This window comes from Benincasa hispida, chromosome 1 (genome assembly GCF_027475165.1).
Source record: "Benincasa hispida cultivar pf3 chromosome 1, pf3_genome.v1.1, whole genome shotgun sequence".
NCBI classification, from domain to species: domain Eukaryota; kingdom Viridiplantae; phylum Streptophyta; class Magnoliopsida; order Cucurbitales; family Cucurbitaceae; genus Benincasa; species Benincasa hispida.
Window position 1 is genome coordinate 95,139,480 of NC_143478.1, and position 19,810 is coordinate 95,159,289.

General features: G+C 38.7%; 1 pseudogene; it reads left to right on the forward strand.

Annotated features, from left to right (window-relative positions):
- LOC150038872 (secreted RxLR effector protein 161 pseudogene) overlaps positions 1-19,528 on the forward strand; it is a 38,699-nt pseudogene extending 19,171 nt beyond the window's left edge.
- The last annotated feature ends 282 nt before the right edge of the window (positions 19,529-19,810 follow it).

Genomic DNA, 19,810 nt, shown 5'->3' on the forward strand with positions numbered 1-19,810 from the left:
ATATGCGGTGAATGGGTTGAGAAGGGTTTTGGCTAACACTCCCTAGGATGCGTTCATGCCTTGCGATCATGAAACATGCATACAATAGTAAACCACCTCTTGACGCGAATGCCATGGCTTCTAAGGCTAGAACGCATGCGATAAATATGCGATAAGTCTACAAGTTTTACACATAAACTCTATCTCTATTTATGCGATGACAACATGACACTCACACAATTATGCGACCACATAATATCATTCCTATTCCTAGGATACATGCGATGCAAGTTGACAAACAGAGCTTATCTCTAAGTCCCTGTCTCTTGTTTATGCAAGCCTAATCTTACTCTTTCGAGTCCAGATTCTAACCTAGCTCTCTCGTGACATTAGGTTCTTTCTTTAGATTCTCTCTCGAGTAACTCTAAAGGGGTATTTTGCACAACATAAAACAAGACAATCTCAAGCAATGAACTTCCTAGATCATGTTAGCTTCGTTTCTCTTAACCCATTCAACTAGTTTAGCTACTCATGCGTATTACGAGAGTGAGCAGATGTAGAAATAGAACTTCCATTGAATAGATATAAGATGAAGTACAAAATAATAATGCAAGTATAGTAAAGAGTTTGGAGCAATTTCTTGCTGCCAGGCGTTACATTATTTCTATTCGTGCTCTAAAGATATTCTCGCTTTCGCAAGAGTCAGTCCATTCTCTGCTCTTATGCCCCAAGGTTTTCTCTCGAGCTGTCTTGGACAATCTCCGACATCACCACTCTTCTCTTTCTCCGCCATAAAATGGAAAAGAAAACTATGAACAGAGGTATGAAGTTGTAATGGTGATGAGGTAATCGACTGCTTAAACCCTTCTATGAAGAATGCATTTGGTATTTATAGGGTATCAAAGGTTAAAGGCAGCTTCTTTCTCCTGGTTGTACAGATGGGACAACTTTAATTCATGACTGATGTGCCGGATAATTGTCACTGATAAAGCTGGATGTACTTTGTGACCTTTATCGGTTGTTAACTTCATTTGGATCCGACTGCTGTCAGCTTTCTGTCCCATCGATCTTAATTGTCCTTTCGTCCGGATGCGTCCACCACGTTGCGGTGATTCTTCTTGGGTGAATGTTTGCGAGCACGATCAACACAAAGTCTTGCAGTGAAGTTGCGCTCGACCAGTGTATTCCTATGATCGCATTCTTTGCATTGCGTTAAGGAACACAATTTAACATATTTCATCAACATAATCCAACATTATTTAAGGATTTAGCACTATGATAATGTGCATTTCTACCCGTTATCACCCACCTTGAGCTTTGACATTCATCGGTCCACAATGGTCCGAATGTACGAGCTCTAAAGGTACTGTGGCTTTCAGACCTTTTCCAGTAAAGATCTTTTAGTCATTTTTCCCTCAAGACAAGACTCACTTGGAGGTAAATAATTGTCTTCTAACTGGTTTAGGAATCAATTCTTAACCAATCTCTCAATCCTTTTGAGATTTATGTGGCCAAGTCTTAGGTGCTATAGATAGGCATTAGAAGAAACTTTTTGTCTTTTATTCTGAGTTTCAGCTATTCTAAACATCTCAATATTTAAGACAAATTTTGCTTTAGTTGGTCTTAACATATATAAGTTGTTTTCAAGCAGAACAAATTTAAATACCTTTTCTGAAAATGAATGCTTCATTAATTTCAAAAGATATTTGTTCTAATATACATGTGATAGATATTAAATTCCGTCTCATTTTAGGAGCATACAAAATATTTTTAAGTATGATATCTATCATTGAAAAACAACTTCAAGTCTCTCACTGCTTCGGCCGAGACAACCTCTCCTGTTCCAACCTTGAGGGTGATCTCGCCTTCTTCATGCTTTTTCTAGGAACTAGTTTCCTTGTGTTTCTTTTTCTACTTTTTTCTCAGCAAGGTATTTCAGGCAGTTCCTCTTCCAGTGCCCGTTTTGGTTGCAGTGGAAACATTTTCCTTTTTCTGCAACTTTCTTTTCCTTGTTTGTCATGGGAGTCTTCTCCTTCCTCTTATTTTTCATTTGAACATTTTTGTTCTTTGAAGGTCCAGCTTTAGTTTTAGAGGATGATCCTTTTAAAACTTTCTTTGTGGTGACAACATTTGCCTCCACTTCTTTCCCCTTAGACTTTGTGAGAGTTTGAAAATATTGGAGCTCGTTAAGAAGGGTTGTCAGATTAAACTCTATCTTATTCAGAGAAGCATTCGTTTGAAAAGGTATGAAGCTCTTTGGAAGAGACTCTATAATAAAGCTAACCTAATTTGCCTCGTCAATGGCACCACTATTTACTTCAGCAATATTTAAGTGGACCATCATGTCCAGGACATGTTCTCTAACAGAGGTCCCTTCTTTCATACGCTTATTGTAAATGTACTTAATTGCCTTGTATCTTAGGATTGATGATGGTTTCCTGAACATCTCTTTTAATGAATCCATGATAGCCTTAGCTATGCCCAAGGATTCGTATTTCTTTACCAATACATCAGTCATGCTGGCAAGAATATAGACACGGGTTTTATCAGTAGCCTTAACCCATCGATCATAAGCATCCCAACTAGTTCGGCTCGCATTCGAGGCAGGGGCTTGAGGACATTCCTCAATTAAGACAAATCTCAGGTCATCTATTACTAGTATTGTATTCAGATTGTTTTTCCATGTTGAGTTGTTGTCGTCATTCAGTTTTTTAGAAGCTAATAGTTGAACTAAAGAGCTAGTCATGCTTGAAAGAAATACATATACTTTTTAGTGAAAACATTAATCTTTAAAATCCAATCAAGTTTAGCAAAAATAATGTACCCATCATTATTATAGTTACAACGATATTTCAACGGTTTAGAATATCCTTCACCGAGGGGTGATCGAACCTCCATTGAACCAAGACTATCTTGACTAGATACTATCACCAGAATAACTTTTATTCCTATAATAACTTCGTTATCTCTACTTTGGTCAAGAATTTACTAGCATTTGGTAATTCTCGTTAGTATGACCTTCCATTTTCAGACCTCAAAGATCGGAATCATTATGTTCCCGAAGTTAGAAAAACAAGAATGAAAATGGACTTGAGAGACCCTATCAATTTCTAGAGTTTGCGGAGTTCCGAATCCTATAATATAGCCCTCCGATTGGTAAGGTCGCTCCAGGATTGGGCAATAAAGCTTGATGATGCATTATGGGCGTACCAGACTGCATTTAAAACACCTATAGGAATGTCCCCTTATGCGTTGGTATTCGGCAAAGCGTGTCAAGAAACTGAATTTCGATTTAAAGAAAGTAGGGGAAGCGCGGAAAATGCAATTGGTCGAGCTAGAAGAATAGAGGAACAATGCATATGAAAATGCGAAAATTTATAAGGAGTGCACCAAGCGCTGGCATGATCAACGCATATGCGGCAAGAACCTCCAAGTCGTGCAAAAAGTCTTGCTTTTCAATTCACGTCTGCGACTCATCCCAGGAAAGCTAAAGTCTCGTTGGTCCGGACCATTCATAATTCGACAAGTACTTCCACATGGCGTGGTGGAATTATCAAATGACGATGGTACAAACATATTCAAAGTCAATGGGCAGTGAGTAAAGGCATACCATAGAGAAAACTGGCATCGCCAAGTCGACACCATGGAATTTTAGAAACTTTGAATAAAGAAGGAAGTAGGTGGTCCCTGCATTGTCAAATGATCGCAAATTCTCAGGGACGCAAGTTTTGGAAAACTTCAAGTCTTCAACTCTTTTCTCCACTTCTCAGAAACTTCACTATCTTTTCAGATATATTTTCAGTTTTCAGTTCTATTAAAAAAAAAAAAACCCTTTTCTTTTGGTTAAAAAGATTTGACCCTCTCTTGCTTTTCCTTACAACGATCGAGGCGCTGAATTGCGGGAACGTATGCAAAGCAACACTTATCTTAATCCATCACCGCAGCCCAATGAAGAACGATCACCGCAAGGTGGATGCGTCAATACATTGCGGGCGATAGCGCTAAATTTGGGGGTGTACCTTTCCTTATCTTTACTTCAAATTTTGCGCTACCATTGCATATTATTTTTCAAAGTTTTATCACCGCATCCTCCTTGATTACCGCAATCATATCACCAGTAGACAACTTTAGTAGTTTATCGCATGTTGTTCTTCGCAAAGTATGATTTCAATGATAAAAAATATGCTTCTATCTCTTTTGTATATACTAGAGTCAACGTAAATCTTAGGATACTCACCTCATGAAATATTTCTCGAAGTTACGGGTTTGCTAGCTTCGTTCAAACTCTCTTTACAATGAAATTTTTTGACCATCGCATGACTTATTTTAATCTTTTAGGCAATGAGGACATTGCCGCATTTTAAAATTTGGGGGTTGGGTATTTGTTTCCGTACTTGCTAAAAAAAGGATGATTTTTTAGAATAACAATTCCACCGTCAACGCAATGGGAAACCCATAATTGATAAGAGTTAAGTTGTGAAAGGCACTTACCCGTAGTTGGATGTCCGTATGACACACGTGGGGGCAAGCCAAAACGAAAGTAAGTCACCAGGATCAAAGCATAAATAAATGACCGCAACTCCACTGCCAAATTGGTATGAGTTTAGTCTGAGGAAGAGTACATTGCTCGTAGTTGGATGTCCACATGACACCCGTGAGGGCAAGCCAAAATGAAGGCAAGGCACTCGGATCAGTGCAAGGTCAGAAAAAATATAGAAATGAAGAAAAATTTTGTGCAAGGATAAATCATTTGACACCCCGATGGAAAATATTCTTTTCGAAATAAATCATGCGACGTTCTGAAATTTAGTAAAGTCCCTTTGAAAGTTAAGCTTGCAATCCCTAAGTCTTAGAAATATTTTAGGAAGAGATTTGAATAAGACTTAAGGAAATTCTAGCAATGAAGTATCCTTGAGAAATCGAGGAAAGAAAACTTTGCGGTTAACTTGCTAAAGGAATCTTTAGCTTATGCTTGAGGACAAGCATTGTTTAAATTTCAGGGTGTGATAACGGGCAGAAATTCACGTTATCATAGTGCTAAGTTCTTAAACAATGTTGGATTGTGTTGGTAGAGTATGTTAAATTGCGTTCATTAAGCATAAATTCTACAATATTGCGGTCACATGCATCCAACGCATTAGGGCAGTTGATCTCTATATTTTTGTATAGAATAATGCGTTAACGCAATGCAAAGAATGCAATCATAGGAATACATCGGTCGTGCGCAACTTCACCACAAGACTTTGCTTTTATCGTGCTCACAAACATCCACCCAAGAAGAATCACCGCAACATGGTGGACACATTCGAACGAAAGGACAATTAAGATCGATGGGACAGAAAGCTGACGGCAGTCGGATCCAAATTAAGTTGATAGTCGATATCGGTCACAAAGTACATCCAGCTTTATCGGTGACAACTATCCGGCGCATCAGTCAAGAATTAAAGTTGTCCCATCTGTACAAATAGGAGAGAGAAGCCACCTTTCACCTTTGATACCCTATAAATACCAAGTGCATTCTTCAGAGAAGGGGTTAAGCAGTCGATTACTTCATCACTTTACAAATTTACACCTCTGTTCGTAGTTTTCTTTTCCATTTACGGCAGAGCTAGAGAAGAGTGGTGACACTAGAGATCGTCCAAGGCAGCTCGAGAGAGAACCTTGGGGCATAAGAGCAGAGAGCGGGTTGACTCTTGCAAAAGCGAGAATATCTTTAGAGCACGAGCAGAATACCATAACACCTGGTGGCAAGAAATTGCTCCAGGCTCTTTACTATACTTGCATTGTTATTCTGTACTTCATCTTTTATCTATTCAATGGAAGTTCTATTTCTACATCTCCTCACTCTCTTAATATGCATGAGTAGTTAAACTAATTGAATGGGTTGAGAAGAACTAAGCTAACATGATCTAGAATGTTTATTGCTTACGATTGTCTTGTTTTACACTGTGCGAAACATCCCTTTAGGGTTGCTCGAGAGAGAATCTAAAGAAAGAACCTAATGTCTCGAGAGAGCTAGGTTTGAATCTGACTTGAAAGAGCAAGATTAGGCCTGCATAAACAAGAAATAGGGACTTAGAGATAAGCTCTATTTGTCAACTTGCATCGCATGCATCGTAGGAATAGGAATGATATTATGCGGTCGCATATTTGTGTGAATGTCATGTTGTCATTGCATAAATAGAAATAGAGGTTTATGTGTAAACCCTGTAGACTTATCGCATACGTTCTAGCCTTAGAAGCCATGGTATTCATGCCGAGAGGTGGTTTACTATTGTATGCATGTTGCATGATCGCAAGGCATGAACACAATCTAGGGAGTGTTAACCGAAACCCTTCTCAACCCGTTCACTGCATATTCATCGTATTTCCCGTTGCCAACTCCTTTCGAACTCTACCGCATTTATTATTATTTTCATTAACATAACAACAACTCAACACTTATTTATTTAATCGGTTACTGCAAGTTTTCATAAAAATCTCTAACGCAACTATTTTCACAAGTTCCTGTGTTCGACCCTGAACTTACTAGGAAACTGAGAGGAATTTACACTTGGATTGTGCTAAGGAAACTTAAGTGCACAACGCTATCCATCAACACATATCATCCATATTCCACACTTAATAAAATAACGCATCACTTACTATATGCATACAATAATCGAACAACATTATACATCACATGCATAATAGGTAAAAAAACATTAAAGTGGACTGATTTTGGCATTAAAAACAAACAAATAACTAATTTATTATAGAAATCAGCAACCAGCTTCCCGAAACTGTCTTTAAACACTTTGAATCATCTGGAACTACTCAGAAACCACTCGAACCGGCCCAAAAACACCAAAAACCAAGTTGAACCGGTCAAACCGACTCAACCAGGTCAAACGGACAGGTCCAGACCGTTTGGACCGGCTGGTCAACGTGTGCTGGCACAATCAATGGAGGTGTAGGGTGGGTTGGATCGACGAAAAGTGTACGGACGGTGAAAACGGGTCGGAGCGCGGGCACACGACGCTCGAAGCTGCTTCAAACCAGGTCTGGTGAGAGGGTCGTTGGGTCTGGTGGCCGAAACGGGTATGGAACCAAAAATTTCCTTCATTTTGAAGCTGTCCTCTCTCCCAGAACTGAGTAATTACAACCTAATTTCAACTCTTCACACATTAATGCTCATAAACATGTGAGCAATTACAAATTTCCATAATAAATTTAATGAAAAAAATGCCAAAATCGTAAAAAATCCACTTTAGTCCACATTTCATTCAACATTTGAAAGAAAAGAAAAAAATACCCACCAAAAGCAATTGAGCGTAATTAAAGCATGCTCTGATACCACATGATGGAACACGAGACATACTGATGCTTTAATTTTATTAAGTGGAAATATGGATGATATGCATTGGTGGATTGCGTTGTGCATTCAAGTTTCCCCAACAGAAATCAAGTGTAAATTCCGCGGAGTTTCCTGATAAGTCCAGGGTCGAACACAGGGACTTGTGAAAATAGTTACGTTGGTAATATTTATTAAAACTTTTTGGTAACCAAGTAAATAAATAAGTTTTGGGTGTGTTGTTTCGTTGATGAAAAAGAAGTAAATAAAGGCGGCAGATTTGAGCAAGATAGTTACGTTGATAGATGCAATGAGTAAGCAATGAATGGGTTGAGAAAATTGTTAGCTAGCGTTACTCGGGAATGCGTCAAACCTTGCGATCATGTTACAACCATGCATAACAAGTCATTTCCTAATGTAAATGTGATGTTTCTAAGTCTAGGACGCATGTGTTAAATGCAAATTGTCCATAGAGCTTGTCCCTAAGTCTCTACTCTTGTCCTATGTATTGATGCAAAATGCATGAAAGCAAGGTGACCACATACAATCATATCTTATTGCTAAGATGCATGCGATGCGTTAATGACAAATAGTGCTCATTCCTAAGCGCTTATCTCTCGTTTGTGCGTTCTAATTTGGTTCTTCCAAACCTATATTCTGACCTGACCTTCCCAAGTCAAGTTCCTATCTTTAGACTACCCTTCCGAGTACCTCTAATAGGCGAATGAAGCATACATAAACAAGATAATCGCAAATATGAATATTCCCTCGTTATGCTCGCTAACTACTTCTCAACCCATTCAGCTAATTTAGTTACTCATGCATAAATAACAGAGAGTGAACAGATATAGAAAAAAACATTCCATTCTTATAACTGAGTTGAGTACAAAATGACAATGGAAAGTAAAGGTAGAGAGCCTGGTAGCAATTCCTTGCTTATCGAGGCTTTTTACACTGAATCTCTATTTTGATCTACAAACGTTCCTACTTCCACAGGCATTAGCCCTCTCTCTGTCTTGGAGCTTCCCGTGCTTTTCCAAGCTTACCAGAATGATCTACCGGTACACCTTCTTCCTCGCGTTCGCCTAAAAAATGGAAAAAACTATGGACAGAGGCTTGAACTTGTAAAGTGATGAAGTAATCGATTGCTTAACACCTTCTCTGAAGAATGCACTTGGTATTCATAGAGTTTCCATGGTGAAAGGCGGCTTCTCTCTCCCAGTTGTACAGATGGGCAGCTTTAATTCCTGATTGACACGTCGGATGATTGTTACCGATAAAGTTGAATGTATGTTGTGATCGTTATCGGCTATCAACTTAATTTGGATCTGCCTGTCATCGGCTTTTCTGTCCCATCACTCTTAATTATCCTTTCACCCGGATGAGCCCATAATATTGCGCTGACTAAATTGAGATGATTCTTCTTGGGTGAATGTTTGCGAGCACGATCAATGCAAAGCCTTGCGGTGAAGTTGCGCTCGACCAATGTACTTCTATAATCGCAATCTTTGTATTGCATTAACGCATATTCTGCAAAAAATGTAAAGATCAATTGCTCTAATGTGTTGGATGCATGCGACCGCAATATTATAGAATTTATACTTAATGGACACAATTTAACATATTTCATCAACTCAATCCAACATTTTTTAAGAACATAGTACTATGATAACGTGCATTTATGCCCGTTATCACACCCCCAAATTTAAACAATGCTTGTCCTCAAGCATAAGCTAAAGATTCCTTTAGGAAGTTAACCGCAAAGTTCTCTTTCCTAGATTTCTCAAGGATACTTCATTCAAATCTTATATACCAGAATTTTCTTATGTCTTATTCAAGTATCTTCTTAAAATATTTCTAAGACTTAGGGATTGCAAGCTTAACTTTCAAAAGGACTTTACTAAATTCCGGAACATCGCATGATTTATTTTAAAAGAAAATTTTCTTCTGGGGTGTCAAATGATTTTATCCTTGAACAAAAATTTTCTTCACTGCTATTTTTTTTTTCTGACCTTACGCTGATCCTGGTGCCTTGTTTTTGTTTTGGCTTGCCCCCACATGTGTCATGCGGACATCCAACTACGAGTAATGCACTCTTTCTCGGACTAAACTCATACCGATTTGGTAGTGGAGTAGTGGTCATTGATTTATACGTTGATCCTGGTGACTTACTTTCGTTTTGGCTTGCCCCCACGTGTGTCATGCGAACATCCAACTACGAGTAAGTGCCTTTCACAACTTAACTCTTATCAATATGGATTTTTCATTGCGTTGACAATAGAGTCGTTATTCTCAAATAAGTAGATAAATATATATATATATATATATATATATATATATATATATATATATATATATATATATTATATAGCAAGGTCGAAAAGAATTACCTAACCCCCAAATTTGAAATGTGGCAATGTCCTCACTGCCAAAAGAAATTAAAATAGGTCATGCGATGGTTATAGAATGCTTGTAAAGAGAGTTTGAAAGAAAGCTAACTTCTAGAAATATCTCATGAGGTGACTATTTTAAGACTAAGTTGACTCTAGTGTATACGAAATAAATAGAAGAATATTTTTCATCATTGAAATCATACTTGGCAAAGAAACAACATGCGGTAACTCACTAAATTTATCTACTTGGCAAATGATTGCGGTAATTAAGGAGGATGTGGTGATAAAACATAAAATGCAATGGTATAGCATAAGATTTAAAATAGAGATAAGGAAGAGTACACCCCAAAATTTTTGCGCTGTCGCCCACATTGTGTATTGATGCATCCATCCTTGCGGCGATCTTTGCTCCTGTGGATTGCGGTGATGGAATGAGATCATTTGCTTCTTCGCAATCCTGTGCCTTAATCCTTGTAAATAGACAAAGAGAGGGTCAAATGATTTTTTTTAAAAAAATAAGTTTTATTTTATTTTTTTTATTTTAGAGAAATAAGTGAAATACTGATAATCGTAAAATAACGAAGAGTTAAATGTTCAAGAGTTGAGTAAGGGATAGTCCGGGTTGTTCAACTTTGCGGAGACTGTTTTTGGCTAGAAATCTCCTCCGCAATGTGCCTTCATCCGTTGTCCATTACCTTATGTTCGATTGCCATCCTCGGTGATTAGTTCCACCGCACCATGTGGAAATATTTCTTTGATGACGAAGGGACCGGACCAGTGCGATTTTAATTTTCCTGGGAAGAGCCAGAATCTTGAATTGAAGAGTAAGACCTCTTGCCAGACTCGGAGGTTTCTAGCGCATATGCGTTTATCGTGCAATCGCTTGGTGCGATCTTTATAAATCTTCGCATTCTCACATGCGTTGACCCTCTATTCTTCTAGCTCGACCAGCTGCAATTTTCACGCTTCCCCTGCTTTCTTCAAATCAAAATTCAGTTTCTTGACCTCCCATAATGCTTTATACTCTAGCTCCAACGGCAAATGACACGCCTTGCCAAATACCAACGCATAGGAGGATATATCTATTGGTGTTTTAAATGCGGTTTGGTATGCCCACAATGCATCATCAAGCTTCATTGCCCAATCCTTCTGCAAAGGTTTTACTACCTTCTCAAGTATCAATTTAATTTCATGATTGGACACTTCAGTCTGGCCATTTGTTTGCGGAAGGTATGCGGTGGCCACCTTGTGGAGGATATTATATTTATGCAGAAGCTCATTTATATTGCAATTGACAAAGTGTGATCCTTCATAACTAATGATGGCATGGGGAATGCCAAAACGAGTGAAAATATTTTTCTCGAGGAACTGTGAGACTACCGCCGCATCACTTGTGCTGCATGCAATTACCTCTACCCACTTGGAAACGTAATCAACGGCCAATAAGATATAGTGCTTGCCATGCGAATGAGGGAATGGTCCCATGAAATCTATCCCCAAGACGTCAAATAATTCCAGCTTCAAGATGGTGTTCATTGACATTGCGTTCTTCCATGAAATGTTGCCGGTGCATTGACACCGATCACATTTCATTGCGTAGTCATCAACATCTTTAAATAATGAAGGCCAAAAGACTCCACTTTGCAAAACTTTGGTTGCAATACATTGTCCTCCAAAATGCCCTCCATATGGCGAATCGTGGCATTGTGACAATATGCATTGTTGAGCAACATTTGGTACGCATAATCGAATGATTTGGTCTGCACTTCTTCAATACAGATTTGGCTCATCTCAATAATAGTGTTTTCATTCATGCTTGAGCTTCCTCTGTTGAAGGTAGGTGTAATCTTCAGGGAATTATTCACAAACCAAATAATTAACGATGTCCACATACCAGGGCAATTCTTGTATGTGGAACAGCTGCTCGTTCAGAAACACAACATTCACTTGAGATTCATTGTGGTCAACCTCAGGATTCTCCAATCTGGACAAGTGATCCACAACTTGATTCTCTGTCCCCTTCTGATCAATTATCTCGATATCAAATTCTTGAAGAAGGAGAACCCATCTGATCAGCCTCAGCTTTGCATCCTTCTTTGTTATTAAATATTTGATTGTCAAGTGATCAATGTGAATGAGTACCTTTGTTCCCAACAGATATGCCCTGAATTTCTCCAATGCAAAAATCACAGCTAGGATTTCTTTTTCAGTGGTGGCATAATTTATTTGAGCAGGGTTCAGAGTTTTACTCGCATATGCGATAGGGTGCAAAATAGTTGTCTTCTTTAGCGCTAATGTGGCTCCCATCGCATACTCGCTTGCATCGCACATGATTTCAAACGGAAGTGTCCAATCCGACGCAATCAAGATGGGCGCTGTAATCAGCACATATTTTAAAACTCGAAATGCGTTGAGGCAATTATTGTCAAATTCAAACTTTCTGTCTGCCTCTAATAACGCACTCAGTGGTCGTGCAATCTTAGAAAAGTCTTTAACAAATTGACTATAGAATCCAACATGCCCCAAGAAGCTTCGCACCGCCTTCACGTTGGTTGGAGGTGGAAGCTTTTCAATTGTGTCGATCTTTGCTTTGTCCACCTCAAACCCTTCCCGGGAAACTTTGTGTCCCAACACTATACCCTCTTTCACCATGAAGTAACATTTTTCCTAGTTGAGCACCAGGTTCATCTCTTCACATTTTTTTAAGAATTTTCTCCAAATTGGCTAGGCAGACTTCATACGTGTTCCCATAAACAAAGAAGTCATCCATAAATATTTCCACTGAGTCCTCGAGATAATCTGAAAAGATTGGCATCATGCACCTTTGGAACGTGCTCGACGCATTACAGAGGCAAAATGGCATGCGACAAAAAGCAAATGTCCCATATGGGCAAGTGAATGTGGTCTTGTCTTGGTCTTCAGCAGCTATCATGATTTCATTATACCCGACATATCCATCCAAGAAGCAATAAAAATCGTTCCCTGCTAATCTGTTTAGCATTTGATCGATGAATGGCAAAGGGAAGTGATCTTTCCTTGTGGCTGCATTCAATTTGTGGTAGTCCATGCAGATGCACCATCCAGTGATGGTTCTTTGCGGTATTAATTCATTATTCTCATTTGGGACTACCGTCATTCAACCCTTCTTTGGCACACATTGCACGGGGCTGACCCACGTGCTATCAGCTATGGGATAGATAATGCCCGCATCCAGCCATTTGATAATCTTCTTTTTGACTACCTACTTCATCGCAGGGTTAAGTCTGCGTTGATTTTCAATAGTTGCTTTGTGGTCGTCCTCGAGACGAATGTGGTGCATGCAGTACGCCGGGCTGATTCTTCTGATGTCAGTGAGCGTCCAAGAAATTGCTCGCACATGTTTCTTGAGAATGTTCATCAATGCATTCTTTTGATCTTCGTTGAGCGCAGAGGAAATTATCACTGGCAGGTTCTCATTCTGCCCCAGAAATGCGTACTTCAAATGTGTTGGTAGGGTCTTCAGTTCAAGTGTTGGTGGTTCCACCAGGGAAGGTTGCGTTGTTTTTCTTTCTTCTTTTGGATCTTCTTCTTGCGTTGCGATCATTTTTTCTTCCTTGTTTGTTTTTTCTATGATCGCATTGCAGGCAGCTACGGATGTGTTGGCATCCTCTTCTTCACACTCTTCATCAGAATTTTCTTCTTCAATCAAATTCAGGTCATCGTCAGAATCTTGTAGGTCTTCCTTATTTGAGAATTTCATGGCACGAATTATATTAAATTTGAGCTTGATGCGTTAATTTTATCAAGTGGAAATATGGATGATATACGTTGGTGGATTCCATTGTGCACTCAAGTTTTCCCAACGGAATTCAAGTGTAAATTTCTCTGAGTTTTCTGTTAAGTCTAGGGTCGAACACAGGGACTTGTGAAAATAGTTACGTTGGTAATTTTTATGAAAACTTTGTGGTAACCAAGTAAATTAATAAGTGTTGGGTCTATTGTTACGTTGATGAAAAAAGAAGTAAATAAAGGCGGTGGATTTGAGAAAGATAGTTGCATTGATAGATGCAATGAGTAAGCGATGAATGGGTTAAGAAGATCATTAGCTAGTGTTACTCGGGAATGCGTCAAATCTTGAGATTATATTACAACCATGCATAGCAAGTCATTTCCCAATGTAAATGTGATGCTCTTAAGTCTAGGATGCATGTGTTGAATGCAAAATGTCCATAGAGCTTATCCCTAAGTCTCTACTTTTGTCCTATGCATTGATGCAAAATGCATGAAAGCAAGGTGACCGCATACAATCATATCGTATTGCTAAGATGCATGCGATGCGTTAATAACAAATAGTGCTCATTCCTAAGCGCCTATCTCTTGTTTGTGTGTTCTAATCTGGTTCTTCCAAACCTATATTCTGACCTGACCTTCCCAAGTCTAGATCCTGTCTTTAGACTACGCTCTCGAGTACCTCTAATAGGCGAATGAAGCATACATAAATAAGATAATCGTAAAGATGAAGATTCCCTCGTTATGCTCGCTAACTACTTCTCAACCCATTCAACTAATTTAGTTACTCATGAATAAATAATAGAGAGTGAACAGATATAGAGAAAAACATTCCATTCTTATAACTGATTGAGTACAAAATGACAATGGAAAGTAAAGGTAGAGAGCATGGTAGCAATTCCTTGCTGACCGAGGCTTTTTACACTGAATCTCTATTCTGATCTACAAATGCTCCTGCTTCCATAGGTGTCGGCCCTCTCTCTTTCTTTGAGCTTCTGGTGCTTTCCCAAGCTTACCGGAACGATCTACCAGTACATCTTATTCCTCACATCCACCTTAAAAATGGAAGAAAACTATGGACAGAGGCATGAATTTGTAAAGTGATGAAGTAATCGACTGCTTAACCCCTTCTCTGAAGAATGTACTTGGTATTTATAGAGTTTCCATGGTGAAAGGCAGCTTTTCTCTCCCGGTTTTACAGATGGGACAACTTTAATTCCTGATCGATGGGCCAGATGATCGTAACCGATAAAGCTGAATGTACTTTGTGACCGTTATCAGCTGTCAACTTAATTTGGATCCGACTGTTATCAGCTTTCTGTCCCATCGCTCTTAATTATCCTTTCACCTGGATGCGCCCACCATGTTGCACTGACGAAATTGTGGTGATTCTTCTTGGGCGAATGTTTGCATGCACGATCAACGCAAAGTCTTGCGGTGAAGTTGCACTGGACCAATGTACTCCTATGATCACAATCTCTGCATTGCGTTAACACATATTCTGCAAAAAAAATGTAAAGATCAATTGCTCTAATGCATTGGACGCATGCGACCGCAATATTATAGAATTTATGCTTAATAGACGCAATTTAACATATTTTATCAGTGCAATCCAACATTGTTTAAGAACTTAGTACTATAATAACGTGCATTTCTGTCCGTTATCACATAAACAGTGGAATAAGGATCTAATTACACTCTAATTTTATCACATTCACAACGCATTACATATCCTGTAGTCCAATGCATGATCAGTGATGCATGGAGAACGAATGATGAACACATATTTATTTACTCCATTTTCATGCATCACTTTTTCCTAAACGATCGCGCGACAAGCATTTACTAAACAATCGTCTATACGATCGCGACCTATTGACTAAACAATCATATACCTCTTTCTAAATGACAAAGCATCGTCTATATGATGGATACCTACCTCCTCCCACTAGCTTGGCTGTGGTATACAATCCTCTCTTCCTCTTTCCCTCTATCAAATCCAACAGAGCCCAGACCTTCCAGATTCTCACATCGAGAATACTGAAGATTTTAAGTGGTGGTGTCCCCTATTCCTGTGTTCGTGTGGAGTCCGTTCGTGGGTACATAACCGTGATTTGGTGGACGATTGGCTTGGACATTCTCAGCGAGAGCAAGAGGAGCAGTCCTTGGAGAGAACGAGTTTTTCTGTGAAGAAGGGTTCTTCAACTGGTATGTATTCCGTTCTCTTGTTGTTTATTTTTCAAACCATGCCTGTAATTAGTTGTTAAATGCATATCTAGTCTGTTAGATTGTGAATCTGTTAATTCTGTCACAATGAGTTTGGAACGATCTCATTTTAGAGGTACTCTTCTATAAGAGTTCCTTCAATTGGTATCAGAGCCAAGTTCTGATATTCCAAATTCATTGATGCAAAGAATGACATTTACTTTCCAATGGGTAAAAGCATGTCTGCTCTCTGTTTAAGCATTAAATAGTTTGTGGATATGGATTAATGGAGTTTTCTAGGATGAAGCCTCGGGTTGTTTAAATTCTTTTACATTTAGAAGTTAATTGTAAAGGCCCCTACATTTTGGGTGTATTAACTTGCTATCGAGTCTGTAATTTCAAATTTTTTTGAGTATGTGCATCGTTTGTGAAGAAGCTTCGAGGCAAGGATTACTGTTCGTTGAGGATGAAGACGACCAAGCTTTGGTCAGGTCATGTAAACGATAGGGTAAACGATCGTAGAGTATTGGATATTCAGGAGTAGGTTGACGTGCGCGCACTAGACGATTGTGTAGCTCAGCTTCATCTCTTAGTTCCTGACTATACGATTGCAGAGTAAATCGTTTACTTAATCATTTATTAAATAATCGTCTAGACGATCGTGCTTCACAGCTACGCTGTCGACTAAATGATCGTTTAGAACTTGTGTGTTTTTGTCTTGTGCGCTAATGATCGAGTACCTCATGCTTCATCACACGGTTATTGGTACTCGATCATAGCTAAACGATCGTATACACGGCCACACTTATTGAAAGATGGGAGCTTCACCCGACGGTTCAAGACTCGGTTCGCCTATGAACCGATTTGCTCGATGAAAAATGTAATAGATAGAATTTTTATTTTCGGTTTTGAGGCGGTTCATCTCTGTCCGTTAATCTTTGTGAATGTACATAGGATGTATGTTTATTTATATGTCATATGGTGTGTTATATAGAAGTAATCCCACCTTAGGTTATGCATTGGTCATGCATCATCTCTTTATTATAAGTGTTATGGTTTAGAGAAGCATGATTTGAATTACGTAAAAGCATTCTCATACATCATATAATATATGAGTTATATTTATGCATGCATAAAGCATAGACATGCATCATCTTTATATTATAAGTGTTATAGTATAAGCGTGTATGGAGCATGTTTGCTTGGTTCGTTACTTGTATATAAAAGTTATGTATAGTAATGAATGGACATTGCATGAAGCATGACACATAGGTTAAATTTATAAGTGTTATAAATACCTAGTTGTGTGGCAATGCAATTTTAGTTGTTTCTTTTATAAAGGTTATAAGGAAATTATAACTAAAATCTATAAGGAAGACATGCATGAGATCTTAGGTTTGAATCATAGTTTTAAAAGTGTTTTAAAACTTGGTGGAGATAGACCTAAGATCACGGTTCTAATATGATTAGTAACATTAGGCTTTAATCTTTTAATCGGTTTAATAAGATTAAACTTACTAATAAAAGATTAAAGTGTAGCAAATCTATCTATAAGGGACCTTTTGTCTAAGGCGAGTTCTATCTAAGCTAGGGTATTTACGGTGAGAGAAACGAAATGCCACTACCTGGGAACCTACCTGGAAAGGTGAATTAAATAGATTTGATGCATGCATGCAAGGTTAAGGATAGTCCATTAAAGAGTTTAATGTCACTACTTCAATTTGTTTAATTTCAAAGACAAGAGTTGTTTTTTAGCATATTAAACTGACTTAGATTAAAATCAGTAGCCGAATGGTCTAAGTTAATGAACCCCTAGGTAGAACATTCAGTGGGAGGTACTTGGGGTATCTGATACTTCATTTAAACCTCTCACAATTATCTCTTTATTGTCCACACCGTGAGATCTATCATCAGCCTCGTGGCACCTTGGGAGTGTCCTCCTGAAGGATGGTGTTTGGGTAGGTCAATATCAAGATGGATGGAGAGAAAGTTCATAGTAAGTGGTAATGGGACGTGCAACAGCATATCCCACGATCTCTCTCGTTAGGTTAGATAAAGTTTCTGTGCATCACCTCGAGGCACCCCGGGAGTGTCCCCGTATAGGATGGAAGTTTTGCACATTTCTTCATTTGATCTCCTGTATAGGATAAGGTTACTTAGTTTATTGTCCTAATCTGCTTTTTCCCTACGGTGGGCGCATTAGGGCAGGACTCTGGGGTAAAAAACGAAGGGTTATACTTACGCGGAATTGTTAAGGGTTAACAGTTTTGGACCGATGAAATGGTGACTGTTAGGTACAGTTCCAAGAGTTGGTTATGCCTAATGGTTGAGAATGTCTCATCCCAATAAAGGGGCATCCGATCACCCCACCGATGACGTTTTTCTTGTCTCGGTTGGGGCATCATTGCGAAATAGAAGTCTTATCATTTAGGGTACTTGGTAACTATTTTGCTAAAACTAAAATTGGTGTTAAAATGTGGTTTAAGCATAGACATATAAAAGTTTATTTGTTTTTCAGCAACTTTTTAAAATGGCTAATCCACAGTTGCTTTACTTAGCACCGACAAACTAACTGGTGACAATTACGCTAGTTGGAAACACATGATCACAACAATACTTATCATCGAGGATCTCATGTTCGTCCTTACGGAGTAGCATCCTCCTATTCCACTTCCTAACGCCGCTCGAAACATTCAGAAGGTGTACGAATGTTGGACACGGGCAAATGAGAAGGCCCGAGCCTATATCTTGGCTAGTCTTAACGATGTATTGGCTAGGAAGCATGAGCCTATGGTCTTAGCGCGTGAGATCATGGAGTCCCTACAGGGGATGTTTGGACAACCGTCTGGAAAGTTCAAGCATGAGGCTCTTAAACATATCTTCAACTCTAAAATGGAGGAAGACACCTCTGTTCGTGAACACGTGCTTAATATGATGGTCCACTTCAATGTCGCGGAGAGTTAAAGAATTTCTTTCTAGTTGCTCTAGAACAATTAAGAGATTCTTTAGAAGAAATATGGGGTTCTGCTTCTGGTGGCAACATGCTATGGGATGGCGGTCTCGCTTATAGGGTCAAATCAATACGTTCGAAGAAGAAAGATTGGAATATCAATCTCATCGATCTCATAAGTATCATACCAAATCCCATCAATCAAATCGCTTTTTTGAGAAATACGAGACATCTAAGTCATACAAGTAAAGAGATATATTCATTGATAAGAAAAAGAAAAAATGTGAACGGTGATTAGGATTGGATCGATGATAAAATAGAATCCTGGGTCTCGATCAGTGATTCGATTGATGATAAAGAAAGAGAATTCTTGGTTCAGTTCTCCACCTTAACGACAGAAAAAAGATTGATCAAATTCTATTGAGTCTGCCTCATAGTGATCATTTATCAAAGAATGAATCTGGTTATCAAATGATTGAACAATCGGGAGTAATTTACTTACGATACTTAGTTGACATTCATAAAAAGTATCTAATGAATTATGAGTTCAATAAATCATGTTTAACAGACAGATGAACATTCCTTGCATATTATCAGACAATCACTTATTCACAAACCTCGTGTGGGATTAATAGTTTTCATTTCCCATCTCATGGAAAACCCTTTTCGCTCCGCTTAGCCCTATCCCTCTCTAGGGGTATTTTAGTGATAGGGTCTATAAGAACTGGACGATCCTATTTGGTCAAATACCTAGCGACATACTCCTATCTTCTTTTCATTATAGTATTTCAGAACAAGTTCCTGGATAACAAGCCTACAGGTTTTTTTATTGATGATAGTGACGATATTGATGATAGTAGTGATATTGATGATAGTGACGATATCGATGAATGGGTCTAAGATCGATGAGGTCAACCAAGTTAACATTATGTTGCATTCATTGCCGGAAAGCTTCCCTCACTTTTTCAGCGATATGATTCTGAACAAAGTGGACTATACCCTTATAACTCTCCCCAATGAGTTGTAGACATATCAATCCTTACTAGAAAGTAAGAAGAAGAGGGGAGGTTAGGCAAATGTTGCCTCGTCTTCAAAGACGTTCCATCGAGGTTCGACCTTTGGGACGAAGTCTGCATCTTCTACTCCTTTCACTGGAAAGTGGAAGAAGAAGAAGAAGGGTAG